This window comes from Danio rerio, chromosome 19 (assembly GCF_052040795.2).
Source record: "Danio rerio strain M-AB ecotype USA chromosome 19, GRCz13ab, whole genome shotgun sequence".
Taxonomy (NCBI): domain Eukaryota; kingdom Metazoa; phylum Chordata; class Actinopteri; order Cypriniformes; family Danionidae; genus Danio; species Danio rerio.
The window spans coordinates 7,902,496-7,915,716 of NC_141039.2; the positions used below are offsets into that span (position 1 = coordinate 7,902,496).

Genomic DNA, 13,221 nt, shown 5'->3' on the forward strand with positions numbered 1-13,221 from the left:
TATATTTGTTATGAATCATTTCCAATTAGCTTGGGTTGGTTAGATTAAATTATTAATCTAATTAAATTATTAAATTATAATTCAAACTCAGAATTACACCTGCAGTATTTTCTGATCATTCAATGGCATCGATTATTCTGCTTATAGAGCATTCACCACATGCAAAAGACAGTGTTCAGATGTTTTATATCAAGACATTTGTCCACATAATGCTCTTTTATCTTGTATATCTCACAAAATCTCAAACCTTTTGCTTATTCAAAAACATGGTTTTAGGGTTAATAGGAAAAACAAGCAACATTTTTGTTCTGTAAATAAGAAAAAAGTAATTCCATGGCAAAGCAGAACTACTTTGGTTGTGTGTTTCTCTTAAAACAACTGCACAATTTTGATCATAGATCAACCAATCAGAATAAGCAACTTGTGAATAACAATTCACTTTTGGAATGGATTTTAAGATTGAACGTCCGGGTCTAAGATGAGTAAAGCAATATATTCCAGAAAAATAAATGGTTCCATAAAAGCTTGTTATTTGGAATCAGAAATGAACTCGGTGCAGTTATCGTGCGCTGAGGGAATTGTGTGGCCACAGGTTGTAAATTCCCCACAGAGTTTGGTTGTGAGTGCTTTGGACATAAAACCTTTCGATTCTCCCCTGTTCTTTCTGCCCACTGATCTGAAATTCAGGCATGAGTAGGAGTAATGTGGCAGATATGGCAGTCAGTCAAGCGTCTGACGGCAGTGCTATCATCCGTCTGCTTACATCAGCCCAGTCATGACTGCAGGAGAACAGATATTAGCAAGAGGCAAAGACAGAGGCACCTGTGTCCTGCTGCCACCAACACACAAACCATGCACCGATGAGCCAAAACATTATGACCATCTGCCTAATATGAAGATGCTGTCAAAACAGTGTCAACCCGTATGGAGAGTTTACTGAAGGTGTCAAAGCATTCGCAGTCTTTTACTGCTGGGGTATGTACTACATTTGAGCTTGCAAATCCAAGTCTGCATCCAGAGACTTTTGGGTGAGACAAAAGGGCAGCAAGACAGATTTTATATTAGAATTATTTCTGAATATTCATTTGGTATTGGTATTCGTTTGGTATTGGTATTGGTTCGCTCATATAGCCAAGTCGCTGTTAGCATTGACTACATTAAGTGTGTTTTGGAGTGATGGGTACCTTTTCAAAATAGTTTTCTACTGGCGGTGAGTGTTTTGGGTGCTGTTTTTGCAGAAGTGCTCTAAAGCAGGGGTTTTCAAACTGTGGGTTGCGATGCACTAGTGGGTCGCAAAGTAAACAAAGGTGAGTCGCGCAACGTCACATAGCTGCAGCTATATTTACATTGTGGTGAATCAAAACCAGTAAGCTACGATTGACAGCAATAACTCAAAAACCTCAGCCTAAAAATATCTAAAGTGTGTTTTCTACAAAAAGACAAAGCTGGTTATGTTTCACAGCTGTCTTTTTCGATTTTATTTTTTTCGCTCGACATTACGAGCACTGCTCCGTTTGAGCCCTCGCAATCTGCGTTTAGCCGGGAGAGCTCGCACAGAGTAAGGGTCTCTTAGTAAGGGACCGTCGGAAAAGTGCTTATTTTTGTCGGGTTTTTTTTTACGTTGAGTCCTGCGTGTTTTATTTTAAACACTACTAATTTTCACTTTAATGAGCACCTCTGTTATCAAACAAAACACAATGAGAGATTCATTTGCTGCTCTTCACTAAATAACTATGGTAACTTTGATCAATATGCAAATACAATTAAAAGTAAAATAGATTTTATAGCTTTATTTAATTTCTGTATAGGCCATTGATTTTAATAGGCTAAACCTTTTATTGTATTGTCAATATTTTCCAATGTTTGCTATGTATTCTATCGTTTGAAGCTATTTGTTGTCCAATATTTTTTACATCCCAACGTTGACAGATTGCTAATCAATAAATAGCTATAGTGCTATCTGTTAGTTTTAACGTCACCTAATGTTATGGAAGGGCATAGATGTTATGGAAAATAGTAATGTAAGTACCCCCATCATTCCTTCCTCAAGCAAATGTGTAAAAATTAGATCTATTCAGCATTAATGTTAATTGCATTGCCTTTTCCCAGCTTGTAATAGTCGATCAAAAAGCTATTTAGTTTCTTATGACTACACTAGCAGTGGAATTTACTGCGATGTGACGGGGCTTGATCATAATCAAGGAGCTTGATCAAAGGTTGTTCATATTCTCTTCTAAAAAAAAAAAAAAAAACAATTATCACAGTTACAGCCAGCATCCCACAAAAAGCACTTCGAGCCTCATTTTGTGCACATCAAATCGCAAAATCCAAAAAGCCACACACCATATATTTTTGACAGCTTTGAATGGATACATTTTTTACCTATTTTTCCATATTAAAATGTTATGGTGGGTCTTGAGATTGAATTACTTGCCGAGGTGGGTCCCGGAATAAAAAAGTTTGGGAATCCCTGCTCTAAAGTGTCTGAAGTGTCAAAAAGTCACCAACATCTTTAGTGTTTTTTCTTCCGTTGTTCAATCTAATGGAGGGGTGGGCATGCTAGATTGACAGACAGCTGACTCTGTAGTTGCCTAGAAACTTAAAATAAATAAAAAAAACGCAGCGCGCTGGTCTTTTCCAAATTAAAAATCAACCAAAAAATATGAGTGCTTCTCCTTTCCTGAAAAATGCATTGAGTGACTGAGACCTTACATAATTGAAAGCATCGTGATCTTATTATGGGCTCTGCATGTCTGTACAGATTATGTTTTATTATTTATCATGATTTATAATCATTCCTGGACAATGTTTGCAGTGTGGCAGATCCAGCTGAAACTCTTGAAATATTTCAGAAGACAGCATGTGTCAAACATGAATGGCGGACTCCCTTGGAAACATTGATCAGAGCATCAAGCTCCCATCACTGACCTGTCATGAAACTCACTGCAACCTGCTGCCATCACTGCAGGTAAACAGAGTACATGTACACATCTGTCCGAAAACGAGTCTCGCTGGACACACACTTGTGCTCATTGCTGATGCTTTTGTCGGTGGGCAGGAGTCAATACAAGCACTATCCTTTTTTGTAGCTATGTTCATTGCCCTAGGACATCGATGAGCCTTGGGCGCTCAACACCCTGTTACCAGTTTGTGGTTTGTCCCACTTTGGACCACTGTACTGGCTGTTAGCAACCCTCAAGCCTTCCCATTTCACAGATACTCTGACCCAGCCACTTTGACATAACAGTCTTGGACTCATATCTTTATTCCTGCTCATGTTGCATCCGATATGTTATTAGAAGTCTTGATCGGCTGCTTGCCATCTATCCTACTCAGACATTAAAGGACCTGGTATACTTAAAACAAAATTAAAGAACCAACTAAAATGATGTAATTTGGATCAAAATCCAGCCAAAACGTAGTTCTTTTTTGAGATTGAGTCGACTTTTAGGGCGGCACAGTGGCTAGCACAGTTGTTTCACACCAAGAAGGTCACTGGTTTGAGCCCCACCCAGATGGCATTTCTGTGTGGAGTTTGCATGTTCTCCCCATGTTCACATGAGTTTCCTTTGGGTGCTCCAGTTTCCCCCACAGTCCACAGACAAGTGCTGTAGGTGAACTGAGTGAACAAAAATTGGTGTATGAGTGTGAATGTGAGACTGTATGGGTGTTTCCCAGTACTGGGATGTGACTGGAAGGGCATCCGCTGCATAAAATATATGCCAGAATAGCTGGCGGATCATTCTGCTGGGGTGACCACTGATGAATAAGGAACTAAGCTGAAGGAAAGGAAATTAGTTGACATTTGGGGGAAGTATCTTATTCCATAGAGGTCAAACAGGAAAAGAATATATATATATAGCTTTAATATGTGGCCTTATAGGAGAATGTTCACTTCACCTGTGACAGGTCATAGTGTTTTGGCTTCTCAGTGTACATGTGCTCTCAAATCACTTTTTAGTGTCTAGCCGGACTGAGCAGAACCATATCAATAGCAAAATCAATACAGCAAAATGCATTCCATCAGGTATCCTGAATTTATCGATTTGTTTTCTCAAATATTTGCTCTGTGCAAAAAGTCTAATTGATGAATTAGTTCAATTGCTTCCTCTTGTTGGGATATAAATATCTTTATATTTTAAGAAAAAAATCGGAGTGGTGCGAAAATCACTGCAGTGTTTATTTACTGGATGACATCCAGATTAAATATTTCAGTCTCTTCGTAAAAAAAGCAGTAAAATAAACATTAACGTTCAGTAATGTCCAACAGCACTGATGGAAGTTTTAAAAAGAATGGTTCAATGTGCACAAATAACCTTTTTCACTTTCTAATAAGGTATTTTTGTCCATATTGACGATATTTCTCAAAAGCACTAAGCTTTTGTTCATTTCTGACCCTGAAGAGGTCAGAGACCACAACAAAAACCTTTAAAACAGCATAATAGGTGAACTTTAATAACAATGTAAAATATCTAAAAGTATAAATATGTTAGTGTGTTATTTTTCTGTGTTATTGTGAAATTAGCTAGCAATTTTTGAATACATCATACATTACTTATCATTTTAGGATTTTTTTGTGTATATTTTCAGTTTTTCAAGTTATGAACTGTGCTTGCATCATTCTTTTGTTGATATGACATCTTAAAACACACTAATACATTATTTAAAATGTTTTGTTTAATTTGACTAAATTACAGCTTGACAGGATCCATAAACCATAAAAAACTGACACTTACCTTGGTTTTCATGTTCTTCAGACTGATCTCATTTTCAAGCATGCATTATGAAGACAGATTCATCTCTGGAAAAAAAAGTAAAAACAAAATGATAAGACCTGCAAAATCTGATTAAACCAATAAAATAAGCATTTAATTCAGAATGTTAATGTCTAAAGCTAAAAAAAATACAATGACAAACAAACTAGATATCAAAGTATGAAGACTAGCTTTATGGTGGCTTAAGAAAGACTGTTGGAAGTAGTTTGTTTAGTTTAGGATGGACGGATGGACGGACAGATGGACGGACGGACGGATAGGTGGAGGTTTGGATGAAAAAAAGGACAACTGATGGATGGAAGGATAGATGAAAAAAGAAGGACAACTCATGGATGGATGGATGAATGGATGGTTGAAAAAAGAAGGATAACAGATAGATGGATGGAGGGATGGATGGATAAAAAAAGGACAACTGATGGATGGATGGATGAAAAAGAAGGACAACTCATGGATGGATGAAAAAAGAAGAATAACAGACGGATGGATGGATGGATGGATGGATGGATGGACGGTTGAATGGACGAACAGAGAGACAGACAGACAGACAGACAGACCAATGGATAGTTGGATACATGGATGGATGGATGGATGAATGGATGGATATATAGTTTTGTGGTAATTATTTTGTGTTATTTGCAAAAAAAATGCACAAAATAATCCTTCATTCCTTTATAATTTGTCCCTGTATATATCATTAGTGTGAAAAGGAACACATTTTGTTGTGGTCATACTGCTCCACAGTGTATTTTTAGATAGATAAAATACCCTTATATAGATAGATTTAGAGATATAAGTAGCGTATTAGCATGAATCAAATTTTTATTTTGCAGCTAGCACGAATTAGCTTGTTATGAACATGTATGAATTTAGCATGTAACTATCACAATTTTATAAGAATTGGTATTAGAATGATTACAGTAACATGTTATTAGCAAGATTTGAGTATGAATTAGCCTGTTGCTACCCTGATTTTTGTAAGACTTAGCATGTTACATTCTATAATGTAAATATTCCACATCAATATGTCCTAAAATGCATTTGTACCGTTAGATGTATGTTTTTGTGTGCGTGGAGAAAAAAAAGTCAATATAAATGTGTGCCACAGAACCCAATTTGTCCACCTGCATCATTTATAACTCAAACTACTCCCAAAACTACAGCTGGACTCAGGGCCTGACAGAAAGTCCTGTAAAGTTGCCTGAGCACTTTGGCCTGGAGGTTTGCAGCTCAGCAAAGTTGCTTTCAACAGTTTCCTGTGCTTTCAGCCCACCGGGGTTGAATCCCGGGCAGCAGAAATGGATGAATTTCCAAGTGTCTCCACGCATTGCGATCCCATTAGATCCCTGTCAGTCACTCAGTTGATCTGAATCAGTCGTGTTCAGAAAACTCAAGTCTTTGCCTGCAGTCCATCACGCTTCAACTGGCAGCTGCTTTCAACTTTACAACTATATTGCAGGTTTAAGCTGCAAACTCACACGTCAATCAATAATTTATATTACATTACATATTGAATCAATATTAAACACACTGAGGCTACTTATAGACAAAACATGAGAACTTTGGGTTTCCATGCAGATTTCTGAATGTATATTTGTTACATGTGTATCTTAAAAACACAAATATACACTTGAAGTCAGAATTATTAGTCCTCCAGAATTATTATTAGCCCTTTCTATACTTTTTTTACATAACTTCTGTTAAATGGAAAGATTTTTTTCAACACATTTCTAAACATAATAGTTTTAACTAGAACCTCAAGTTTATTGATGAACTTTGATGTTGGCTGCGCTAGGACTGGGAATGGCAGTTGAAACAGTGGTTGCTAAGTGGTTGCTAGGCAGTTGCTAAAATGCTTATGGCATTGCTAGGTGGTTGCTAAGCAGTTGCTAAATCGTCACCTTAGAATAATAAGGTTCAATCTGACACTTTTGTCAAAATTGAGTTATTGACATTTTCTTATTTACATTATAGCATTTTTTTAAAGTTGTTTACATTTTAAGACTTTTTATTTGAAGTAAAAAGAACCAGATTCAAGAACCAGACAGAACTGTTGTATAAAGTGTAACATAACATTCTATCGGTTGCCAGATGCTCTTATATAGTTGCCAGAAGCTCTTATGTACACACACACACACAGACACACACAGACACACACAGACACACACACAGACACACACACACACACACACACACACACACACACACACACACACACACACACACACACACACACACACACGCGCACACAATGCATTTAATAACATTTTAAAAATGTATACATATAAAATCAATACATATAAAAACCATAGAGAAATATATATTTTGCTATTACATTTTTATGATTGTTCATAAAACATAAAATAACTAGATGCATTAATTATGTGGATATACACTTTTTATGTATACATACTGAGTGTATTTATTTATTATATTATTTTATTTATCGTGTGTGTGTGTGTGTGTGTTTGCACAGTCTGGGGAAAGGCATTTTTTATTTCAGCGAGTCAGACGGTAGCCCACCTCTGCAATATCAGGTCTGGTTCACGTCTGATGCACAAACAATGTGAGACGAGTTACAACTCTATTCATATTTCATACTTCTGGGACAGATATTATTATTATTATGCCAAAAATCCCGAGTGACAATACTGATGAGACGCGTGTGCCCTCTGCTGGCCGACAGAAGACACGCACACACTCAGCACGAGTATTAATCTTCCTCTGTACGCCATTATATTTCTCTTCATGCCTGACCAGCTTCATCAGACTGTTAACTAGCAGTGCGGTATTCATGGTTTTGTCCTTGCATCAGTTTGTTTTTGTCTCTCAGCGTTTGTCTCTCTCTATCTGCACTGTACACTTCCTTATACTGCAGAAACATCGCCATGGCAACACGGACAGACCGCAATCCATCGCCCTCATTAGGAAGAAGACTTCACACACCTGTTTAATCTATCCTTTATAACACACACACACGCACACACACGCACACACACACGCACGCACAGTGATGAGTCCAATGAGGACTCAATACGGACTCAATTCACATTTGAAGAAATATAAGCACTACATTGACATCAATCATACAAGGTAAAACATTGACAAAAAACAATGAAAAATCGCACACTATTTAAAAAAAATTGGCCTTTTTTGTAAATCATAAAGTGTCTAATGTTAAGCAAACATGCCAAAATATACTTTTAATTATTTCTTTTGTCATACTTTCTTATTTGTAATGGTCTGTAAATTTGCGTAATATGAAAGTAAAGTTGAACATCTCCCATGGCCTGCACGGTCACCAGAGCTAAACATTATTGAGCCACTTGAGCTGTTTTGGAGAAGCGGTTCAGGTAACATTTTCCTCTACTCTCTAGTGACCCGACCACTATTCTGCAAGAATGATAAAAACTACAAAAATCAAGCACTATTTTAAGATTTTTTGGGCTTTTTTAATACTGTGATAAAGTGTTTGATGTAAAGCAAACATCCAAAAATATACTTTTAATAATTTCTTTTGTAATACTTCATCAGTTTGGTCTGTAAATTTGTAATGGTCTGTAAATTTGCCATGCATCAGGAAGATAACGCACCAATACACACACTAAGACTGATGGCAGAGTGGTTTGAGGAACATGAAAGTGAAGTTAAACATCTCCCATGGCCTGCACAGTCTCCAAATATAAATATTATTGAGCCACTTTGAGCGGTTTTGGAGAAGCGGGTCAGGTAATGTTTTCCTCCACCAGCATCTCGTAGTGACCCTGCCACTATTCAGCAAAAATCTTAAAAAATAAAACATTCACACACTATTTTAAGGATTTTTTTGTTTTGTTTTTTAATCATAAAGTGTCTTATAAGCTAATAGACTTTTAATTGTTTTTTTTTTTTATACTTTATCAGTTTAGTCTGTAAATTTGAATTGTAAGACACATTTTAATTACTTAAAATGAGGTTTTCTCCCACAACAAACTTTACAGTTTAACAAATAATTAATATGTATATTTAATATTCGTAGATAATCTGGTTGATTACATATATTTTATTTTCCAAAACAAAAGAACATTTCTGGCTGTTGCCAATGTTTTCTGAATTATGGTGATAAATAATGAAACATTTGAAGTAAAAAAAAAAACATTTTAAATGAAATTAATAAATAAATGTATTAATTATAATAAAAAAAACTTTTATTTTAAACAAAAAGTCTATCCTTTACAGCACACACAGACACTGTGATGAGTCCAATGAGTCTTATACGGACTCAATTCATATTTGAAGAAATATATAAGCACTACAATGACATCAATGATACAAGGCAAAACATTGAAGAAATTAAAAAACGCACTATTTTATTATTTTTGGGCTTTTTTTTATTATTCAGTGTCTAATGTAAAGCAAATATCCAAAAATAGACTTTTAATTGTTTCTTTTGTCATACTTTGAGTTTGGTCTGTAAATTTGAATTCTAATACATATTTTAAAGGCTGATTATCTACATTAGGTTTTACTCTTGCAACAAACTTTACAGTTTAATAAATAATTCAAATATATGTATTTAATATTCATTATATAACTGATTATGTATATTTTAATTTTACGAAACTCCACAACAAATACATCAAATAATCATTGGGAAAGTTCTTACTGTAGTATTTCTCACAAACGTTATTTGAGATCTGCTTCCTTCATGTCTGTCACTGTGCTGTTTATCTAACGCAGCCAAGGCGGAGATTGAGGCACACTCTGACAGGCACGGTGGGCGGGGAGAACTAGCATTCAAGGCACAGGCAACAAAAATTGCTACATTGTGTTCAGAGAAAAAAATCCCGAACTTCTGAAAGGTAAAGTAAATAATTAGATGGCTATTTTGATCTGAAACTTTACAGACATATTCTGGAGACACAAAAGATCTTTAATCTAGAAAACGGGGTAAAATAGGCTTTTTTAATCATAAAGTGTTTCTTTTTTTACATCTAATATCAAGCAAACATCTAAAAATACACTTCAATTTATTAATAATTTCAAATAATAAAAATAAATTAATTTAAAATAACAGTTTTGAACTTGACATCATTCAATGTTCAGAATTATTTCTGGAAATGTATGCAAATCTGGCTATGTTACATTAAATAATACATCATTTGCATATTTAAATAACATTTTAGAAAACATCTAATATAGAAATGTGCGTACATTTTAATATACTCAATCAACTGGAGAAGCACGATGACAACTATTAAACAACCGCAGTGTCTCTCCCTAATAAAACCTCTTTTCTTTCTGCACGCGCTCAACACTGGACACAAAAACAATATGAATAATAGATGATTCTGTCCTTAATTCTGCAGAGCAAATATATTACGCAGGTTATTTTTAAATTAGCCCATTTATAATTGATGAATATAATTTTCCTTGACATTATTAATTCATATTAAATATTAAATGTTGTTAAAATGGTCATTATTACCTTCAAAGACAAATTGATTTAATTATGCGGAGGATGAGAAGTACCAAAAAAATGTAACACATAAGGGAATTTATATACTTATATCTCACTGTAGTCCAAATAATCTTTAAAAATGGCTTTATATCGTTTTCCAAACTGGTACATCTAAATTATTTTCTTTCTCATTTGTTTTTGAATTCCTTTGGATTTCTGCATGATGTCTGGCTTTTGAGGATCTTTTGGTCTACTTCACTTTGTCAGGCAGGTCCTATTTAACTGATTTTTTTAAAGGAAACAAGTGTGGCATTAATCAGGTGTGCCTAGACAAATTGACCTCAGGTGTGATAAACCAGTTATATTTTAACAGAGGGGGCAAACATTTTTTCACACAAGGCTATAAAGTTCTGGATTTTGTTTGTCCTTAATAATAAAAAGCCTTAATTTAAAATCAGCATGATGTGTTTATTTGTTTAATTTCTTCAGCAGTTCATTAGCAATTGATAAATATCATTTTTGCTGACATTATTAATCAAAATAATATACCAAGCCTGTAGCCAGCCTGGTGAAAGAGGTGGTTGTTTTTTCTCAAAATGTGGACTTTTTTGCAGTTATTCACCTCATTATCTATATAATTATGATGTTTAAATACTCCAATAAGTAACATTTTAAGCACTATTTTTAGCTGGATTAGCTTGTTGTATCCTTCATTTTAGATGTACCAAAATATTTCCTAAAGATTTATCATAAACAAATATAAAAAAAGAGCTTCACAAAAAACACAAAGGAATTTATATACATTTATTTATATATTATATCTCACTGAGGTTCGCTGTTAAAAAAAAAGATTTATAAATGGCTTTACAACATTTCCCAAACTGACACATCTAAATTATTTACTTTCACATTGTTTTTTGAATTTCTTTGGATCTCTGCATGATGTCTAGCTTTTGAGGATCTTTTGGTCTACTTCACTGTCAAGAAAATAGGATTTAAGTGATTTCTTGATTAGAAACAGGTGTGGTAGTAATTAGGTCTGGGTGTGCATAGACGAATTGAGCTCAGGTGTGATAAACCAGTTATGTTTTAACAGAGGGGGGTATAAGCATTTTCTCATAAAGGACTAAGTAGTTTTGGATTTTGTTTTCCCTTAAAAATAAAAAATGCTTAATTTAAAAACCTTTCTACCTTTTTAAATTTCTATTTTCACTGTCGTTTCCACATATGGTAGAGTTACGGTGTGGAGAAGACCAGAATGCCCAGACTGAAGCATGGGGGTGGATTGTTAATGGTTTAAGTTGCAATATCATGGCAATCCCTAGGCCCAATACTTGTGCTAGATAGGCGCATGCCTGCCAAAGATGCCAAACCATTCTGGAGAACCATGTACATCTAATAGTTCAAACACTGTATCCTGAAGATGGTGGCATATATCAGAATGATAATCCACCAATACACACAACAAGACAGGTGAGAGAGCGGTTTGATGATCATGAAAGTGAAGTTGAACATCTCCCATGGCCTGCACAGACACCCGTTCCAAACATTATTGAGTCACTTTGGGGTGTTTTGGAGAAGCGAGTCGGGAAACGTTTTCCTCCTCCAGCATCACTTACTGACCTTGCCACTATTCTGCTAGAGGAATGGCTCAAAATCCCTCTGGCCACTGTGCAGGACTAGTAAGTCATTTACAAGATGAAATGATGTTGTTTTTGGCCACAAAAAGAGGCCCTACGGCAAACTAATGAATTATTGTCATCTAAAACCAGGCATTTGAGTTTCATTGTCCAACCCCTGTATATATACTGATATAATTATAGTATATACATTATTATTAAATATAATTCGACAATCCAGCATTATCTTTCACATACACCTAAGTAATATAATACTGTGCTGTCTTTCTATTTAATATGATATATAGTTTAATATAATGATGACACCAAATCAAGCGTCCTCAATCCCCCAGACGCATAAAAATAGCCAGCGTTATTGAAATTTTGCAAGACTAGAAGCGTTTCCCTTTATCTGAGCAGAGAACAGTTAATACGGGCCATCCATCAGAGAGACAGGCTCTGTAATGCACAGGTATGAGTCTCCACTGACCTCAAACCCACAAGGTGTTACAAATGCCTCTCAGACCAACAGAGACGTTCGGGGAGCAGACGGATGCGACGGGATGTGATCTGACAATAGCAGATTCAGACATTCAGGTCAGACTTCATAAAGGTCAGAGGATTCCACCTGACGAGGAGCTCTCAGATATACAGCGTTCGGCAGTTTAAATCCAGCTGTGCTGCAGGAGGAGAAGAAAAACACGGTTATTAAAAACAAACTGTACAAATCTGACTGGGTTGGGATTGTTAAGGAATAACATGGAGATTAACTTTTTTTCAGTGCTGGGATTTGAGTTAATTTATAGGCCTACGCATACAAGTTTTAGGGTTTTAACTTAAAGGTCAGCATCTAGTGTTTCCTGAATATGTTAAAAATTGAGTACAAATATTGTATTTGCAGTTTCTGGATATAAAGTAGAGTGGAAATGTTTAAGACCTAATGTTAATATACATTTTAATATGCTAAAGGTCACATAAACAAATAGGAAAACCAGTCTCTTCAAAGTCAGGTCGATGCTGCAGATTATCACGATTATTTTTGTATGTTTTTCGGCTGAAACTGAATATTGAGTAGGGGCGGGGTTTATTTTTGAGCTCCTCCTCTCATCTTTTACTCACAGCAAACTAACGGTTGGAGGGGCGTGGCTAAGCATATTCCACCCAATCCATCAGACTAATGTCATCAGAGAATGACGGCCATTTCAGAGCAGAAGCAAATGGTTAGATTTTACCAAAACAAACAATTTTATATATAGTGGATTGACTAATTAATAGTGACACGGTGGCTCAGTGGTTAGCACTGTTGTCAGTTGGCATTTCTTTGTGGAGTTTGCATGTTCTCTCCGTGAGGGCCTGTTTCCTCTGGGTGCTCCGGATTATAGGTGAATTG

General features: G+C 35.6%; 1 long non-coding RNA gene across 2 annotated transcripts in view; it reads right to left on the reverse strand.

Annotated features, from left to right (window-relative positions):
• The window catches only part of LOC141379002 (uncharacterized), a 28,422-nt gene that overhangs the window by 14,224 nt on the left and 977 nt on the right, over positions 1–13,221 (reverse strand). Inside the window, exons 2-4 of one of the 2 annotated variants that reach the window (XR_015516445.1) lie at positions 12,322–12,511; positions 4,737–4,801; positions 67–779 (exon numbers count right to left, since the gene is read on the reverse strand). This is a non-coding gene — a long non-coding RNA (uncharacterized LOC141379002). Of the gene's footprint in view, positions 1–66; positions 780–4,736; positions 4,802–12,321; positions 12,512–13,221 lie in introns of those variants that run through there. The other variant, XR_015516446.1, reaches the window with a different exon arrangement.